We start from the raw sequence: 20,080 nt of genomic DNA, 5'->3' as shown, positions 1-20,080 counted from the left end.
GCTCACTTTATCCCTGTGCAGGTCCCAGAGGTGGATATTTTACTGATGAAGAAACAGGATCAGAGAGGCTAAGTGACTTGCCCAAGATCACAGAGCCAGTAAGTGGTAGAAGGAGGATCTGAATCCAGGCCTGCCTGACGTTGCAGCCCACATTCTTCTGGTATGCCACGTCAGGAAGAGGAGATGAAGGGCAAGAGGGGGCAGAGGTAGAGATAGATAAATGTGCAGGGAGCAATACACACAAACACACCCATGAGGACAAAGTAAACAAGAAGAGGGGTGAGGGCACCAGGAGACAGGTCCCCTGTGCTTGACCACCCAACCCCCTCCAGGCTGGTCCTAGGTCTGAGCTTGGGGACCCCCCGCTACTGTACAAAGAGGGTGGTACAGACCCCTGAACTGCTACTTTTTCTCCTGACCCAGCTGTTTGGGACAGACTCCAGTTCTTAAAACCTGGGGAAGGTCTGGCTGCATCCCAGCCCCAGGAGATGAGGGCTTGCTGGCCCTGCTCCCCACCCTGCCCTAGACCAACAGCCCAGAGGTACGGAAAGGCAGGGCCAGGCCGGACCAGAACAGGCGGCCCGCTCCTCCAGGGCAGCGGAAACCTTCTCCCAGCCAGTCGGGGGCAGTGGGCAAGGCCGACCTCGAGGTGACCAGTGACTGTGCCAGTTGAAGCTCCTGGGACGTGGAGGACAAGTATGCACATTACACATCCACGTGTGTGTGCGTGAGTGTGTTCCAGTAAAGGGGGCAGGTGGGGGGCATGGCCTGAGGGGCACTATCAGGAACAAAAACGCATTTTCTCATTTTCCTACAACAATCACATATAACTTGTTGGATAACAATTTTGTTAGAGGTAAAAAATAAAACCCATCAAGCCAAAAATATCTCCCAAGAGATGGGCCTTCAGAAACTGACACGTCCATCTCCTCTTTGTACAGAGCGGGGGAACTGAGGACCGGGTCCTGCAATGAGGGTCCCCTGACCCCCAGATAGGGCCGGGTCCCCTCCACCCTAGTCCTTCCCTGACATTTGATTCTGCCTCACAGGCCACAGGGTGATGCCTGCTGGACAGAGGAGCAAAGCAGGGCCCGAGAAGAGAGGCCTTGGGCAGGCTCTTGGGGAGAGTGTGAGGATGTAGAGGGGGGCTCCCTCACAAAGTCTGCCCGGGGAACAAGAGGAGGCAGGCTGAGGTCAAGGAAAGCAAGGGTGAGTAGGACCAGCTGAGGCCCCTAGTGGGTCTAGGGTCTGGTTCCCTTGAACAGACCCCTGAGGAGAGGGGGATACACCCCTCCCATGCAACCCTCCCCACACACACCCGCCCAGCCTGGGGCAGCCCCTGCCACCTGCCCACGGAAGGCCACCACCCGCTGCCGGTCAAGGCTGGCGGTGGCGGCAAAGCAAAGTGGGGCAGTGTCGGCCTAGGCCCTCTAGGGACACAGACCCTGCCTGGGGGGAGCTCAAGGTCCGGCCCACATCAGTCTTGAGGGATGAACGCAAGAAAGAGGACACAGGAGGCCCAGGCAGTGGGAGGGAAGGAGAGTGAGAGGCAGTGTGATTGCAGGAGGGAGCAGGGCTGGCCCTGGCAGGGTTGCAACAGGGCAAGGGGGCTGGGCGTGGCAGAAGCTGCCGGGCAGGGCAGGCAGGCGGGTAGCAGCTCAGCTGGGAGGCTGGCTTCCCCAGATGGCCTTCCCAGACAGAAGCAAGTTAAGGAGGCCACAGGGGTTTCACAACCCAGGAAATGGGCTCAGCAAGAACAGGGGGTGGGGGAGGGGAAGGGCTAGCAAGACCCCTCCAAGGCCCTTCCCCAGGGCCTGTGCCCCAGCCCCCACGTCCTGGGAGAGGGACCAGCCATGGTCTCAGGTCATGGCCAAGTCCCACAGCAGGGGATGCTCCCCAACCCTGCTCTCCCCCAGGACTAGCACCTTATCCCCCAGCCAGACTCCTTCTCAGCCCCTCCCTCGCCCCACACAGACCACCCACTGCCGTGGACTCTCCTCCCCTTCCCCAGTGACCCCTACTACCTGTCACCACTCCCGGTCCCTCCCCAGTCCATTCTTCTCACAGCTCCGAATCTCCTGGACTCCCACTGCCCTTGGAGAAGGCCCATCCCTCAGCCTGGCCCTGGCCTCCCCGCCACCTCACATCTCACCCCTGGCTACTCTGTGAACACATGCCTCACTTTCCAGCTTTTGCACAGGCTGCTCCCTCAGCCAGAATGTCTCCCTGAATTCCTCCATATCCTTACACATTGCTCTGAAGTCCAGCCCTTCCTTCCCCACTTGCCAGGAAACCTCCATCTCACGTGCCCCAGCAGGTACCCTGTGCATGTGTCTGGGATCACACTCAGCAGAGGACCTGGGTGTCTGCCTGTAGCTCAGCCTTGTCAGCTCTGGCGACACATCTGACTGTCCTGGGGACATTCAAAAACCCCACTGCCGGCCGACCCGGCCCACTGATGGGAATCAGAGGTGAGGCCTGGGCAGCACAACTGAACCTTCTGCAACTGTCCTTCCCTCAGAACCAGTGAAACACCTGGCTTTTCCCTCAGGAAAACCCATGCCTGTGGCAACAAGATTCTGCACATGACAGGGTGGGGACTGTAGGTCTCGAAGGCCGAGCCTGGTCCCAGGTCACCCCCAGCCAGCGGGCATCACAGTGACAAGACACACCAGGCCCATGGAACTCACAGCCCCAAAGGGGACAGCCACATAAGTGTGTAATTACAGAGAAGATGACCGCTGCTCAGGGGCCGGAGGGGCCTGTCAGCAGGGGCGGTGGGGGGGTGGTTTGCCTTAGGAAGGGCTTCAGTCTGAGAGATGCCCAGGGTGCCACGGGCCCACCTGGCCAGAGGGTCTGGAAGGGTAAGGGGGACAGGTCTTGGGACCCTGGCTGTCACTGGCTCACACTCACCCCTGCCGGCCCGTGTTGGGTGTAGGACCTGTGTGGGGCACAGTCCACAGCAGGCACAGGCCTGAGCCACTCAGCTGGCCCTAGGACTGGGGAAGCCCTGGGCTCAGCCAGAGGGAGGGCTCCAGGTACCCCTGAGAGGGGAACAAAAGCCCCTTCATGGCAAGACTGAGGACAAGAGGCCTCTGTGAGGAGCCAGGGTGGGGGGTATGTCAGGGCCTTTCCCAGAATAACCACACGTGTGTGCCCACACGGGCACACCCACCAAACCAAACACAGTTACACGTGGGGAACCCTGATTGCAGTTGGACATACACACACAGCTGTAACCATAGGCACATACACAATTCTATGACAACTCAGTAACGTACACACCGAGAAAGACACCCCTGCTCCCCGGCTCTCACGTGTTGACAGACATCCAAGTCCACGCAGATCACACAGGACATTCATACCCTCACTCATTCACCAGCACAGAGAGATCTGTGTGCACACAGGGAGCCGCGAGCACACAGGCACATAGACACTCCAGGCTGGCAGAGATCAACTCACAAGCCTGGAAGGACCCACACGTGCCTGACTACGGTCTGCCACCGGAAAGTCCAAACGTAGCTTTTTCTCCTGCAGCCCGTGGGGCACGACAACTGGGGACAGGGGAGGGAAGGGCAGCAGGACATCAGGCAGGCTGGGCCGAGGTGGGCCCGCAGTCCACTCCTCAGCCCCTCTCTGTGTACCTCCTTCTAGAGTCCCTGTGATTTTCCTGATTGTCGACAACAGCCTTTGTATTTGAGAGACGGTGAGATGGCCATCTAAGGCTTTTGCCATCCATCCCCACAAGGTGAGTAGGGCCTAGATGATGCCTCCCCACTTTAGGGATCAGGAGAAAGCTGGAGAGAGACAGGACCATGGTGTGCCATCCCACGGCGGGCAGTGAACACAGGAACTGGAGAGCAGGGGCTGGTTGTGGGCTGGACAGGTCTGTTCAGATGGGGTCTACCCTGGGTGCCCTGCGAGCTTGGCCAAGGCCCTCTGGCGTCATCTGTGAAAGGGATGATCTTGCCCTGCTCAGGAGGTGGTGCTGAGTGTAGGAGCTGTACCGTCATCCTTATCAGCGCTGTCATCCTCACGCTGGGCCCTCTCCCCACCTACCCCACCGCCCATTTCCAGCTGTCTGATAGCCATAGGGGCCTCCAAACTTCCTTGGATCAGTGGGTAAAGGGGCTCTCTCAAGCCACCCAGCCCTGTGGTACCCTGCTCTGGTCTGCTGCTCTGGAAAGAGACCAGGCTAGGCAAAGACAGCTGAGTCCACTGGCAGACCCCCAGCCAGCTACCATCTCTCTCAGGACCTCAGTCTCCCTACGTTGACAATGGAGACCTCTCAGCTTCCTCCAGCTCTGATACTGAACGACCCTGCAGTTCTCCTCCTACCTCCTCCCAGCCCCAGTCCACAGCAAGCGGACACCTGCTCCAGCCTCAGGCCTAGGCGACTGGCTACTCCACTGTGCCTGTTTACCCAACACAGCCATAGACATAATCCAAAGCTTCCGGGGCTGTTGTGAAAACAGCGGCTCAGCCACCACAAGCCTGCCCTCCTGGGCACCCTGGCAGGGACCTTCAAGGGACAGCCACCCCAGCCCTGTACCCAGGGCCTCTCGAACTTCCCCACCAAAGGCCTGCTGAACCCTCTCCTCCCTAGTCCGGGCTTTATGTGCTACCTCTCGACTCTCAGGTTTCACTTTCAGCCCAGACCCTCCCGAACTCCAGGATCCCCAACCTCGCCAAGCTCTGGAGGTGCTCAAACACATCCAAATGAGGCCTACTGATGTTCTCCACGAAGTGCCCCTGGTCTCCTAGCAGCGCCAGCACTCAGGCCAGACACCTGGCGGTCGTTTCCACCTTCCCCTTCTTCCCAGCACAGCAAGGCTATCACTTCTGCCTCCTGTCCATCCCAAAGTCCTCTCTTCTCTCCATCACCACCCCATCCGGACACCATCGCCTTCTGCAGGCCTGCTCCAGCCTGCTCACTACTCTCCATCCTCTCCTTTGGCCCCCATGGTCCCTCTGCCCCAGGGACTAGGCAGGTCTTTTAAGACAGTAAAGCAAATCTTGTCACCCCCTGCTCAAGTCCCCAGTGTTTCCCATTTCCCTTCTTATGAGCCCAGACCCCTCTCCCCGGCCTCCTGGCCATACCCCGCCCTGCTCCTGGGCCCCAACCCCAGCGACCACTTCTGGTTCCCTAAACAGCCACGTTCCTTTCTGCTCAGGAGTCTCTGAGCTCGCTGTTTCGTCTTCCTGCTCCTCCCAAAACACACACTGGCTCTTTCTCATCATTCAGGTCTCAGATGGACACTCCCTGATCTGCCCATTTCACAGGTGAGGTGACTGAGGCTCAAAGCAGTCCAGTCCCTGGCTTGAGTACACAGCCAGTAAATATCAAGCAAGGATTTGAAGCCAGATCTGTCCGACACCTGCAGAGGTCTTGCTTCTAAACCTTCGATGCCCTCCCTCACACTCCCAGCCGAGGCCCCTGCCCATCTCCAGCCCTCCAGGCTCCTGGCCCCTGCCTACTACACCGCCAGCATTACCATTCAACACCCGAGGACCCCAGCCCCTTGGCCCTGGATAGCGAAAGCCAAAGCTCAGCCCAACCCTCACTGGGCTGACCTGTGTGTCCCTGGGACAGGCAGGTCCCTGCCACCAGCTGCCACATGGCAAGGATGTATGTATGGATGTGTGTAAGGGGATTTCCAGCTCTCCCCACTCCTCCAGCCTCCATCAGCCCCACACGTCCGCCCCCTTGCCCAGCCCAAAGGCCAACTCCAAGGGTCCGAAGGGCAGGCAGGCTGGCGGGAGGGTTCACCAGCTACCCCCTCACCGCCAGCCTCAGCTTTTCCAAGCCCCATGTCCCGCAAGGGGCCAGGGCAGGGGAGGGGCTTTGAGGAGGCCAGAGGGGGCAGCAGGCAGTTGTGGCCTGCCTTTCCCTTCCCTGCATCCGTTTGTCAGGAGATCTATTTTTCTCCCTTTGAAAGAGAGTGAGGGGGAGAAGAGCTGAGTGGGCACAGCTGTTCCACCCTGGAGTTCTCCTCGGAGAACGCAGAACCTATTGAAACAACAGAACCGTCCCCACCCTGCAGCATTGCCGCTGGAGGCAGAATCGAGACCCGGCTTCTCAGCCGCAGCCACTTGGCCCTGTGACACTGGGCCCGTGCCCAGGCCATCAGACAATAATAATCCCACCATCAGTACCACCTGCAGTTCTTCGAACAGTTACCATGAACCGGGTGCTGAGTGCTTTTTACAGCTAGTTTCTACTTCTTACACACGAACAGCGTGCCAGGCACGGTCCTGGCTACTCTGCATACATCATCTGTTGTTTCCAGCACAACCTGGTAAAGGTGGATGCTGTCATGGTCTCAGGTGTCAGAGGGAGACACTGAGGCACTGGGTGTCAAAGCCACTTGCCCAGGCCCATTCATACAGCCGCTTAGAGCTGCCTAATCCCAGAGATGCAGCCCAGCTGATGTCACTCACACACAAGGGGCCATCCCTGCCTGAGCTAATGCTCTGAGCCTCAGCTTACAGCTTGGAGGAAAAGAGGAGCTGGGGTCATGGAGGCTGCAGGAGACTCCGTGGCCTCTGCACCCCCAGCCCACTCCTTGAGTTTCTGTCCAGGCCTGGCCAGCCCTGGCCATGGAAAGCCTGGCCGGTCGACCTAATCCACTGGCCAGACACCGCTCTCGGAGGCAAGGCTGGGGTGGAGCAAGCCACAGATGGAGAGCTGGTCAGTCCCACTCTAAAACCACTTCCTGGGCAGCCCAGAGGAAGTGAGCCTCCGGAAACACCTCCGACGGTCTCTCCTTGGGCCCAGGCCTTGGAAAGTGCACAGACCGCCCCAGGAGAAGTCCCCTGCCTGCCTCCCAGTCCCCAGGGCCCAGCAACTCCACGTGCACCAGGCATGGACACTGCAGGGAACAGAGGAGCTGACAGGATCCCTCACCCGCCTGTGAGCACCTTGGCCCCGTGACCACAGGCAGCCCACTTCCTCCTCTGTGGCAGCAGCCACAAACGGTGCCAGCACAGCTGACATGGCCCCTCCCCTACATTTATTCCCCCTCCCCCCAGTGCCAAGCCCTGGTCAGCCTGGGGGCCTAGCCCAGGCGGGCAGGATAGCTGGTGAATGCCTGGAAAGAGCTCACTTCCCACTGTGGCCCTGTCCCCTGGAGTGCCTGTGGTCACACGGCCACACCTCAAACCTCACCCTCAGTGCCAGATGCAGGCTGAGCTGTGACCCTGACCAAGGACCGCCCCCCCTTCCTGACCCAGAATGGGCACAGTGTGGTATGTGTGGGCAGGCGTCTGAGTGCACGGATGACTGGGTGAGCGTCTGTGTGCGTGTTTGAGCGTGCCTGCGGGTGAGTGCATGTGAACACCTGTGTACGTGTGTGTGCATGTGTGCTGCGTGTGCAGGCACTCGTGGGTCTGCGGGTATGGGTGCCGAATGCGGCTCAGCTTGTCTCCCTGTGTGTGTTTATATGTCTATGCCAGCGAGGTAGGTGAAGTTTGAGAGTAGAAAGTGGGCTGGCTTTAAGGCTAATTAGCTGAACTTAGGGAATGAGGCTCAGTGGTGGGCGGGAATGGCGCCCTGATCTCACACAGCAGAGTCCCCCAGCCAGCCAAGGACACATCACCTCCTCCCCACCAGGTTTGCAGGGAGGCTGAATAAACAGAAGACTCAGCGTAGACCCTGCCCTTGTTCAGCCCCTCCAGGAAGTGAAAGCCCTGACCTCTTGCCCTCCCCTCAAGGGGGAGCCCAGCCCCCACCATCTATTCACCCCTGAGACCTGTAGGTGCCTGGCAGCCAGTAGGGGTGGGAGTGAGGGGTTCATCTGGGAGGACTCCTGGGGGAAGAACACCTTGGCCACCCTGAGCACCCTCCAGTGCCCCCCAGAATCCTGTTCACTGGACTTCGGACACTCAATGGGTAACTCACACTTACCCCTGTAATGCGGGCTGAAGGAGGCAAGTCTGGCCCCAAAGGAGGGAAGTTTTAGCTTTATAAGGGGCCTGAGAGAGTGCAGCCTTTCCCAGTAGTCCTTAGAGACTCCCAGCTCACCCTGAATCTGGGGGCTGGGGCTGGGGATTTAGAGCCTCTCCTCTGGCCCCAGAGAGGCTGCAGAAATGGGGGAACTGGGGTGTGGAAGAGAGCTTGTGCCAGGAGCTGGGAGACCTCGCTCCATTCCAGCTCAGTGTCCAACCCCTACAGGGCCCAGGGCAAACCTCAGTTTCCCTTCCTGATGACGAGGACAGCCTGAGGCAGAGAAAGGGGCCAAGGAAAAGCTGATACATCCACTCTCACCCTGGCTCAGACACCACCTCCTCTTGGCACCAAACCACTGGAGGGCCCCAGGCCTCTGAGCTCCAAGGCCAAAGCCTTCCCTGGGCCAGAAGCCAGTTCTAGGCAGGGAGCTCTCAGGGGCAGGGCCAACTGCTACCTGCTCTGGGTGCCTAGCCCCATACCCAGACCAAGGACTCTGTGTGTCCCCCCACTCCAGTCCCAGGGCAGAAGGGGAGGAGCCCAAAGAGGATGGTCATCCCTGTACACTGTCCATCTGCCTAAGAGAACCCCATCTTACCTGGGGATCCCGGCTCCCCTTTGTCTGTAGTCCTGGCTCCTGCTGCCACCACCGCCACACAACCACCACCAGAAGTAGGCCCACTGCCCTCACCTGGGCCAGTTCCTGGCAGACCTGCAGGAACAAGAGAAAACAGATGAGCTGGGAGGCGCCACCAAACAGGCTCTTCCCATCAGTCAGCCCCAGCATGGCTGACACAGGCCCGGCTCAGCCTCATCTGGTTCTCAGACCTTGGCCTCTGTGGACCTGGCTTTCTCTTCTATGAAATGAGGTATTGGGCTTGACTTTTCCAGGGCACTGGCTATGTGTCCACTCTATGATTGGGGTCGGAACACTATGTCTCAGCCCTTGGAGCATTCCCAGACTACAGATACAACAAGAAAGCTGTCCCTCATCCTCCTGTCTTCAAGAGCCTGCCCTGTGGGCTTGGAGACCTAGGGTGCAATCAGGTACCACCGCTTTGTGGCCTGGGGCAATTCCTCTAAGCCTCAGCTTGTCTCATCTTTAAAGTGGGGAGACTACATCTCCCCAGATGGTACTGAGGCTCCAATGATGTGGTGTGCCAGCTGCTGTGCTGAACTCACACTGGGAGTGCCAAATGAATAGTGACACTTTTTTATTCTTTGTTTTGCACCTTCTAGTTCAGGTGATTCTCACATTACTGTGGTGCCCATTATACAGCTGAAAAAATGGAGGCCCAGAGAGATCCTAGAAGGAAGGAACAGCAAAGGCAACAAGGTGACCTGAGTCTCCTGGCTGAAAGGCCTGAGCACTTTCTCTGCAGGCCAGGCCTCCACAAAAGTTTCTCCTCCCCAGATGTGAGCCGCTCCTGCAGCTGAAGACCCCCATCACCACTCCCTCGGGGCTGAGGCATCCTCGAGCTTTATCTTTTTGTCTGTGCTTTAAGTTATTTCTAATTTTAAACTCCAATTAGCTGTGCCTGCTAAATGGTGTCAGTGGCCTGCGGTCACAGCTTCAAATCACCCCCACCACTCTCTCCCCATCACTGCTGCTGAGACTGGTAGGGGGTATCATGTGGGTTCAACAGGGCTGGATGTAGGTAGGGTCTCTGTCAGCCATCTTCCCTCCACAAGCAGTCTGGTCAAGGGGATGGGAGGGGGCAAAAGATACATCACAGGCAGGAAATTGGGTTGGGACTATCTGGGCTTTTATTAGCTCCAGCTCCCAGGAGAACGGGGACCATACAGTTTGGGGGAGGTGAGTGGTCACCAAACAAGACTTAGCATGTGCTGAGCTTTCACTATGGACCAAGGCTGTGCTAAAGGACCTCTGACACAGGACTTCTGGTCCTCACAACTTTCTCCACCCTGCAAATAAGGAAACTGCCTTAGAGAGGCCTAGTTCCCAGCTCTTGCTCTTAAAAGGCACAGCGCGTATTTGAGCCCAAATCTTTCCTGGGTCCAGAGTCCTCGGTCTTAGTCACAACACTATGACCTCAGGTGTCTGTGAACTTGGGAGAGTGGAGGAAGGTGAGAGATGGAGGCCTTCCCCGTCTCCCCAGGAGCCAGGGCTGGGCCTGAGTGTGTCATGTGCACATCCACACTCTCACGGCCTGCCACATGCATACACATACACACACACACACACCAGGGCTCTCACCTTCCCTCCCGGCACTGCCACCCCAGGGCACAGGCAACACACACCTTGTGGCATCCCCTCCTACTACTGACACCCACGCCCAAGCACTCTCAGTTCCCCACAATCACAATGACTCCCCAAGCACACATCCTCACAGTTTCATACAGTCAGACTGTGAGTCTCCCACCAGTCATACGCTCAGCCTTGCCCCCAGCCAAACTCCTGTCACACGCCAGATCCCTCATACCACCCTATAGCCAGCCAGGTACAGCTGTCCAAACACCTCCACATCACACACACACATACCCGCACAACTGCCTTCTATCAGCCTGCCCACCACACCCGAGCTCAGTCCACAGCAGGAACGAGGAAACCCAAGGGACCAGTCCCCTCCCTCAGCGACTAGGTCAGCCTGGGCACAGCGGCTCAGTGGCAGAGAACAAGAACATGTAAGTGCACACACATACACACACTTATACAGACACACTCACACATGAGCCTGGTTAGCTGACACTAACACTGCGGGCTGTATGTACTCATGACCACCAAGACATACCCAGTGTACAACACAGGACCCTCCAGGCACATGGGGACACACGTCCCAACACACAGAGGGGAGTCCGGTGACAAAGAACATAGTACACACATAGCTGCAGAGGGCACACAGAGCCTCAGGACACTCAAAGAGATATATACACATACACACAGGCAAGTCACACATGTTTAAAAGGACAAACAGGATCAAGTCCCAGACCCGGTGACAAAGAACACACAAGGAGACACAGATACACAACATACCTACACGACAGATACGGACAACTCAGCAGAAGACAGGGTCCACGCACATAGGGTAGGGGCCAGAGGAGAAAGGAACGTCGCCTCACTCACACCAAATCCTTCTGACCCGGTTCTGGTGGGGGTCTCAGTGGGGCTCTCCCTTCCCTGACAAGGACGAATGGAGGAGTTGGGGAAGTGCGGCAGTTCTGCCGGTGCCCACCTCCTGCGTCTTCACCCCTTCCCTCCTCCGCCTCCTCCCCTCTCCCGGCTGGGCCCCCAAAGGGGTGGCATCTGGACTGGGAAGGGGCCACTGGAAAAGGGGGCTGGGGGCCGTAGGGGTGGGAGGGGAAGGGCAGGGGATAGTGTAGACTGGAGCCACGCCCAGCCCGGAGACAGACAGGGAGAAACACACAGAGACTGAAAGAAGAGAACAAGCGAGGAGGAGGCGCCGCGCCGGCTGGGCAGGGCAGAGTCCCAGCGGCGGGAGGCGAGGCCCAGCGGGCGGCCTGGCCTCAGCCCCGCGGTAGAAAAGAAGAGGCGGCGGACAGGCAGGGGTCGGCGAGCGTGGCCGGGGCGCCGCTCGCGGAGGACAGGATCTAGGGGGTGGCGGGAGGTAGACTGGGGGTGGGGTGATGGGGCGCAAGCGGGGCGAAGGGCAGCCGGATGGGTACTAGGAAGAGGCGGACGGGGGAACATTGAGGGGGTGGGGACGGATGGACGGACAGAGGGCCCCAGGAATTCGGAAGGGACGGGTGGACCCTCGGAGGCGCTGGGGGCACACGCGGGTAGAGAGGGGCCGGGAGCAGACGGATAAGAGCCCCTCGGCCCCTACCGCTGGACAGAGGGCCAGACAGACGGACGGCGGCACGGAGGCACCGGCGGGTCTCGGAGCGCGGCGGGACTTTCGCCGGCCGCGGCTCAGTTTCGGAAACGGGAACCGGAGCGGAGAGGGAAAGGGAGGGGTGGCGTGCCCTCGGGGCAGCCCGATCCCACGTCCGGGCCCGGCCCTCACTCACCTCCGGGCGCGGGCCAGGCGCCAGGGGTCGCGGTGGCTAGAGTCTGGCTCTCGGCGCGGCTCCCGGGCGCGCGCGCGGATGGGGGTTCGGTGCGCACCCGACCCGGACGGGCCCGGCGGCCGGTGAGGTACCACCCGGGCCTCGGCGCGGCGGGCGAACGCCGGGGGTCGCTCAAGTGATCCCGGGTCCGCAGCCTCTAGCTCCCGCGCAGCGGCACACGGAAGTGCGAGGGGGCGGGGCGGCGCGGCGCGACCTCACCCAGGTGCCGGCCCGGGCCGTGGCCCCGCCCTGGGCCCGCCCCCACGAGGGCCGCCTCCACCCGCGGCCCCCGGGGGTCTAGCGGCTCGGCTTTCCCTGGCCGGCCACTCAGGGTCTGGGCCTCTCCGCCCGCCCCGGCACCCCTCGCCCCCGCCCGCCATTAGGTCACGTACCAGCCCTCAGAAGGGGCCTCATTTTACGGAGGACGCTGAGGCCGGGGGGTGGGGGGCGATCTCCCCGCCCCACGCCCCGCACAGCGAGCCGGAGAGGCGCCGGAGGGGTTCCCCAGCGCCGGCGCCCGGGACTCCCGGCCCGCCAGCTGGCCCGCGTCGCCGGGCCCTCGCTCTTTCTCTTCCTGTTGGCTGGAGTGCGGACGCGGCCGGGCTCGGTGCCCGCCGCCAGGCCGGCTAGTCCCGGCCCTGCCCCCGGAGACGAGTGGGAAGACTCCAGGGCGGGAGGCTCTAGATGGTCCACCGCTGCTGGTCAAGCGATTCTGGGAGCAGCCCCTACCCCGATCCACCAGTATTCCTCCCTCCTGCCCCTGCTTTTCAGAGTTCCCCATCGCCTCTGGGAGGCTCCTGATCTTCCTTTCCAGACTTAGAACTTGTTGTCTGGCATAACTCATTCATTCATTTCATTCACTGGGTATCCTCTGGGCCTCAAGTCTGGGGAAAGAGTAAGGCCCAGGGAATCCATTCCCTTGCCCCCAAAGATCAGAAAACCAAACCAATGACTCCAATGAAAAGAAACGTCACTTTTCAGAGGAAAAGAAAAGGGTTCCAGTTCCAGGCCTACCTCCTAGGGGACCACCTAGAGGACAGTCTGGACAGCTCTTCCCAGCTGAGACCTAAGGGATGAAAATGGGAGGCAATCCCTGAGGAAGCCTGAGCTGATCAAGGGGCCCACAGCCAACACAGGCCATGGCCAGGACATTAGTCTTCTCAAGGAGCAGGTGGTTGCAGCTGTTAGAGTGGAGTGGGCTTGTGGAGGAAATGGATGGGACAGAGTGGCTGCAGGCAGAGACGGGCTCACAGGGGCAGAGGTGCTGCCATGTTGTTCAGGTGGGAGGACCCTAGGTTGGGGAAGATGGGTGGGAAGAAGGGGTCACACCAAGTGGGTTACAGGGCTGTGGGAGTGGGAGGAAGGGGTGTCCAATGAGACCTCCAGGGATGGAGAGCCTGGCAGAGATGTGAATCCTGAAACAGTTTTAAGTGTGTGTCTGGGGGGGTGGGGTGGGGGGGTGGTCTGGACTGGAAAGAGAAAAACTACAATGATTCTTCCCACAAATGGGAGGCTGGCGGGGGTGGGGCGCGGGCCGGGCGGCTGCTACTCTACATTCCAGAAGGAGGACCTAGTTTGAAAACTGGTTAATGTCTAGGTTCCCAGCACTGGTGCCTGTCCCCTACCCCACTGGGGGAGGCTCTATCCACCAAACTGAACCTTCAGGTCACACTGGACTATCATTTGGGAAATAGGGCTTATGCCCTACTCCTCACAACCAGTCTTTTGTACACACTGTTCCCTGGGACTGAATGCCATTTCCCACACAGCCCCAAATCTCTACCTCTCTTGGTTGTGTCCATTCAAATGCCACTCCTCCGTGATGCCCAGCTGTGAATCCATGGCACGTCCCTGAGCTAAGGGACTCCATTCATTAGTGTGATTTGTGTCCTCATCCCCACCCCTACCCCATGGCTTCCCTGGGGTTGGGCTGGAGGAAAGGGGAGCAAGGTGAGCTTCAGGTGACTTTTGCTCACCTGGGATCAAGTTTCCCTCCTGGCTCCTCCCTCCAGGTCCACAGTGGCCAGCCTAGCCTCTCCCTCAACATCAACAATAGGCCCAGCCTGTGCCAGGGATCACTGGAGGGAGGGCAATGGAGGGCTGCCTCTTGGGGAGCTCCAGGACCAGCCACCAGACCTTTGCTCCCACACGCTAAGGTTCACCTTGGAAAATGGAAAAGAAGAATAATCGCTATCACTGATGGAGCTTCCCCAGTGCCAGGTCCTGTGCTGGGTACTGGATGTGTGCAATCTGATCAGTCCTCGAGGCACTTTAAGGTGAAGGCCACTTTTGGTGATGAGCAAACTGAGTCTCAAGGAGAGATGAAGCCACTTGCCCAAGGAGTCACAGCTAGTAAATGGCAGAGGTGGGATTCAAACCAAGGTCCACCTGGCTCCAAAGTCCAGGGGTTCTCAGTCTCAGCACTACTGACCCTTGGGTCAGATGATTCTTTGTTGTGGGGGCTGTTCTGTGCATTGGAGGATGTTTAGCAGCGTCCCTGGCCTCCACCCACTGGATGCCAGTAGCACTCCCCTCCCTTAAGTCGTGACACATAAAAATGTCTCCAAAAAGGGAACCCTCCTACACTGTTGGTGGAAATGTAAATTGGTGCAGCCACTATGGAAAACCGTATGGAGGTTCCTCAAAAAAACTAAAAATAGAGTTGCTATATGAGGCAGCAATCCCATTCCTGGGCATATACCCAGACAAAACTATAATTCGAAAAGATACATGCACCCCTATGTTCATAGCAGCACTATTCACAATAGCCAAGACATGGAAACAACCTAAATGTCCATCGACAGATGAATGCATAAAGAAGATGTGGTACATATATATAATGGAATATTACTCAGCCATAAAAAGGAATGAAATAATGCCATTTGCAGCAACATGGATGGACGTAGAGATGATCATACTAAGTAAGTCAGAAAGAGAAAGACAAATACCATAAGATATCACTTATATGTGGAATCTAAAATATGGCACAGATGAACCTATCTACAAAAGAGAAACAGACTCACAGACATAGAGAACAGATTTGTGGTTGGCGAGGGGGAGGGAGGTGGGGGAGGAATGGATTGGGAGTTTGGGATTAGCAGATGCAAACTATTATATATAGGATGGATAAACAACAAGGTCCTACTGTATAGCACAGGAAACCATATTCAATATCCTGTGATAAACCATAATGGAAAAGAATATGAAAAAGAATGTATATATATAAATATAAAAATATATATATAACTGAATCACTTTGCTGTACAGTCGAAATTAACACAACATTGTAAATCAACTATCCTTCAGTAAAATAAATTTTAAAAAAATGTCTCCAGACACAGTCAAATGTCCCCTAGGGGGCAAAACCACCCCTTGTTGAGAACCACTACTTTAGAGCAGGACTGGTGTTGCAGGAACAAGAAGGATTTAAATTAGACACCAGGAAGCACTTTCCTGGCCCTCAGGATTATACAGACTCATGAACTCAGGGGCTGTGAGCACACACTAGCTTCAGCCAATCTTTCTCCTATGGAGATTCCAAGGGGAGGCGAGATGTCCCCAGAGAAGGGCAAGGGGCTGAGGCTGTGCAGGCCACACTGTGGCCAATGCAGAGAAAGGATGCAGGTGGGCTTCCCTCTAGAGACAGGCCCTGGGATCAGGGGACCCAGGGAGAACAGGCTTGTGTGGGGCCCAGGGAATCCAGGCCAAGCTCGGCTGGAGCCACTGTGCATGTCGGAGTTGCCCTTTTGTGCCACACTGGGTGGGCCAGGGCACAGTCCAGGTGAGCTTGCTTCTGTGCCTCCACAACCTGACTGGTACTGACCTTAGAAGGGCCTGCTGAGGCTTGGGAGCGAGGCTTGGCTGTGTCACATGCTAACCGTATGACCCTGGGCGGGTGACCACACCTCTCTGATCCTGAGTTCTCACCTGTGAAATGGGCCGATGACAAACCATGTTGGTGGTTAAGTGTTGGGTGAGATGATGTGTGTGCAGCTTCAGCCAGGGTGGACACCTGGTGAGGCTCAGCTCACACTGGCCAGGGGCACAGGTAAGGTCACTTTGCCAAGTCACAGGCTGTCAGCCTCAGAAGAGCCCTTGTTAGCCTCTCATGATATGGGGCATAAATCCCCAAGCACGGCTGGGTCCACAGCAGCCACCCAGAAGTGGTACTTTCCCTTTTCCCCTATCCAGGTTTGCAGCCAAGGAAACAGGCCCATCAGAGTTAGCACTGAGCAGTCTCCAGACTCCTACCCCCAGCATCCACCCAGGGCTGTCCCCCTGCAGGCTCGCTCCCTGGAGGGTTAGTCCAGAGGATGGCCAGCCTGACCCCTGCAGCTTCTACCCCACCCAGAGGCCATTAACCCTGGGGGCCCTCAAACCCCTCCACAGGAAGGCCAGGACTCAGCCAAGCAACCTGGAAAAGACCTGGACCTCCCTCCATCTCTGGGGCTCGCCCACCTGAGGGGGCAGGATGGGGTCCCCCACTTGATCCCTGCCAAGAGTTGGTCCTTGTTCCGGCCTCTCTGCCTATGCTGCCTCTCTGTTTCTGCTTCTCTGTATCACCATCCCTGTCCCTGAAGCTTTGGCTGCCATCACCATCCCCATCACATCCAGAGCACTGGCCTGACCAAGGGAGAGTGGGCTCGTGTTTCTAGAGCAGGAGGCCTAGGCCAGCAGGGATGGTGCTCCTGGGCAACTGCTGGGGATGGCAGAGCCTGGATGGGTCCTGTTGGGGGTAGTGCATGCAGGTGAGAAGGGCACTTGGAACATGGTGCAACCTGCGGCCATGCCTCAGGTCACCAAGATGACCATGGGCAGGGATTTCAGCCTCAGGCACTGGGTAGGCAACAAATAAGGGAAGTGGCCTTGGGGGTAGTACCAAATGGTAGGGAAGTGCCAGGTCAGGGGCCTGAACAGGCCAAGTTTACATCCTGGCTCCACCCTGGACCTGTGCCTTAACTGTGCCTCACCTTCCTCATCTGTGGAATGGAGAAGAGAACAGTAATATTGGCCTGGTGGGTGGTTGAGAGGATGGAAGAGATCAAGATTCTGGGGCACTAGGGGCAGAGCTCAATCCATGCTGGTGTTCACTACCAAAGAGTTGGTGAGGCCGGCTAATGGTCCACAAGTTCTGTCCTCAACACATCTATGTTTGGGTGAAACTTGAGAAATACCTGGGGTAGACAAGGGGAAGGTGCTTTCTGGGAGTTCAGGGCACAGGGTTTTCCCCAGGCTCTCACAGAGCAGGCAGCCCCTGGACTACCCCAGTCCTGCACTGACCACCGCACAGCCCCTGCTCTTCTGGGTCCTCTCTTCGGGCTCCTCTACTCCTCTGCCCACCAAAGGGGCATGGATAGGCATTGGTGTTGTCAGGGGCAGTCACGGACTAGCAGCTATCCCCTGGCACAGAGACCCAGGGGACCCCCCCAGCTCTCCAGCATCACCCCTACTCCCCCATCACCTGCACGCAGCACCCCCTCTGCTAAGATCTGCCAGGTCTCACACTAGGCTCTGACACCTGCGGAGTCGGAGGGGCTCTGTCACCCACAGGGCGGGGAGGGCCGCCGGCCTCACCAGCTCCCTCGCTTGCTCACCTGCCTCAGTCTCCCTCCGCAGCGGGCAGCTCACCGTGCCCAGCTTGGCCGGTGGGAAACGGGGAATGGCGGGTACGGGTGGCCCTGAGTTGGAAAGGGTGGGGAAGGACCGCCAGGCACACCCGGATCCCCACCCGGACAGCCTCGCCCCCCAGCAGCGGCCGCGGCGCACACGCCCCCGCAGGCACGTCTCCCGCGCCCCGGGCCCAGCCCAGCCTAGCCCCGGGGAGGCCTTTCCCAACGGCGGGCGGAGGCGTCCGCCTCGCCACGTGACTCAGGCCCGGCTATAAATGACCCGGCTCTATTCCCGGGTCGGGCCGCCACCTGGAGGCTGGAGTGGCGCCGCCTCCTGGGTCCGGGCGCTGGGCGGTGTCTTCTTGCCCTTCGCTGCTGGCTCCGTCCAGGAGAGTCAGGGAGACTAGAGCACGTCTGTTTCATGGATGGCGCAACCCGGAGCCTGGGCGAGAGTGTTGTCCAAGGCACCAAAGCCTGCCCCCTGGGTGGGAGGACGGGGCTGGATGGGGGGCGGGGGTGGTGAGAGATGGGGAGGGAGAGTCACAGAAACCTAGAAAAGTAATGAAGTAATGACACACATTGGCTGTTCTGATGAAAAACAGAGCAAATAAGGAAAATAGTGACAAGTTTACATAGAAAAGTAGAAATTTCTCATAATTGCACGGATAATTTCATCTCCTCAGACAAACCTACCCTCCACACTGTTATTGTATCTTAGAAATTGTCCTATTGGAAGGCACAATCTGGGCAGGGTTTCTGGAGGAGGTGACTGTGAGGAGGTGACAGAGCAGTCTGGGGCTCAGGACTCCTTAATCATTTTACCCTAGGACCAGGATGAGGGATCCTAGGTTCCTGACCCAGCCTTCACCCAGGGTTTGCCAACAACTCTTGGCAGGGCTGTGAGCAGGGGCAGTGAGCAGTGCCTGGAGAGAGAAGTGGTTGGGCCAGTTGGACCAGCAGAGCCTGAGCAAGGTACCTGCACAGCCAGCACCCTCCATCCTGGGTGTGCTCAGGTTGTGCTTTGCTCTTGAAGATGCCATTCCATCAAGCTCTTAGCCGTCTAACAAGGCCCCATGCAAAAGATCCTCCTCTAGGGAGACTTCCAGATTCCTGTCTCTAACTAAAGAGGTCCTCTGCTTCCTATGAGCCCTCCCCTCAGTTCTAACCCGCTCCCATCCCCTCTGTCCAGGGCCTCTCCTGAGGCACCAACCACATGGTGCAGACGCTCCAGAGTAGGAAGAACTAGCATGCATCTTCCACACTAACTCACTGTGTGACCTTGAGCAAATGCCAGCCGTCTCTGAGCCTCAGTTTCCTCATCTGTAAAATCCCCAGCCCTTGAGGCTGCTCTGAGGATGGATTGAAATGCTGGCTGCAGAGGGCCCAGCCCTATGCCCAGCACTAGAAACAGGCAGCTGGGCTCTTCATGTCCATCTCCCCCAGGCTGCGAGCTCCCTTGGCAGACATACACCTCCTCCTCAGTGCCCAGCAGCCTGTGGTGGGTAGAGACAGAGGTTGCCAGGTGAGGAGCCTCCCCAGGGAGCTGAGTCTCACCCTTAGGCTACTTGCACACCCCACCACCTTCACATGCCTGGGCCTTGCCTCTGCCCACAGGATTCTGCAGGAACGGACTGTGGCCATCTTGGCCACAGCGGCTAGGCAGGTGGCCAGGCTGCTGGGCAGGCCTGGGCAGCAGGAATGGTGAGCCCTTGGAGCCAGAAACACAGCCAGTTCCCAGGCCAGCCCCTCAGGGCCGTGGGCACCAGGCAGTCATCCCAGGGCAATAGAGGGAAGAGTGAAGAAGGCTGGAATTTCTGGATGGGGGTGGCATTTGGGTCAAAGGCTGGGATATATAATCTAAGCCCTCAGGTGAGGCCCATGTGGGACCCTTTACACCCTCACTCTAGGCCAGTGGGGTGAGGGCTCTGGCTAGCTGCATCCAGCTGTACCAAGTTTCCCCAGGTGGGCACTGGAACTGGGGCCTCAGCTTCAGGCTGCAGGCCTAGGATCACAGGGAGATTTGGGAACCTTGCAAAGAAGATGAACTAGACTTTCAACTTGGCCTCAGGTTTCACAACCTGGAAGCCTGGGAAGTTCATGCTGATGTCTGCTCTAGCTCTACTGTGCTGCTGAGCAACCATGCTGGTCTGTCCCTTGGGGTGGGAAGGTAGCTTTCTTGTGTGGGGGCCACTCTTTGCCTCGGGAGCAGCTCTCTGGAGGGAAAGCAGAAAGGATGAGGAGGGAACTTGGGGAAGTGTGAGTGGGTTTTAGTGCTGGGCAATAGGGGTTGCGGTGGGAGTGTTCTGTGAAATCTGGCTTTGGGTTCTTGCGTGTGCACCTAGGTGCCGGCGGGTGTGCACGTGTGGGGGGCTGGGGGGTGGGGATGGAGGGAAGCTGGTGGCAGTGATGCCCCGTCTTCCCTCCTGCTCCTCAAGCCCCCTCCTTCCACACCACCCACATGAAGCCACCGGAATCTAGAGGAGAAGACTCCAAGGAA

At 58.2% G+C, this 20,080-nt stretch overlaps 1 protein-coding gene across 5 annotated transcripts in view; it reads right to left on the bottom strand.

Annotated features, from left to right (window-relative positions):
* PRKCD (protein kinase C delta) overlaps positions 1 to 12,186 on the bottom strand; it is a 32,514-nt gene extending 20,328 nt beyond the window's left edge. For 3 of the 5 annotated variants that reach the window (XR_014251190.1, XR_014251191.1, XM_082414612.1), the window contains exons 1-2: positions 11,936 to 12,179; positions 8,544 to 8,657 (exon numbers count right to left, since the gene is read on the bottom strand). The gene's annotated coding sequence lies outside the window, so the exon portion shown is untranslated. Of the gene's footprint in view, positions 1 to 8,543; positions 8,658 to 10,940; positions 11,085 to 11,935 lie in introns of all 5 variants that reach the window. The other 2 variants (XR_014251189.1, XM_082414613.1) reach the window with 2 other exon arrangements.
* Positions 12,187 to 20,080: the final 7,894 nt, after the last annotated feature.

The sequence above is a fragment of the Balaenoptera physalus genome (genome assembly GCF_965194825.1).
Source record: "Balaenoptera physalus genome assembly, chromosome: 11".
NCBI lineage: Eukaryota > Metazoa > Chordata > Mammalia > Artiodactyla > Balaenopteridae > Balaenoptera > Balaenoptera physalus.
The sequence above is the reverse complement of the archived record's forward strand: the minus strand, read 5'-3'. Positions and strand labels throughout refer to the sequence as shown.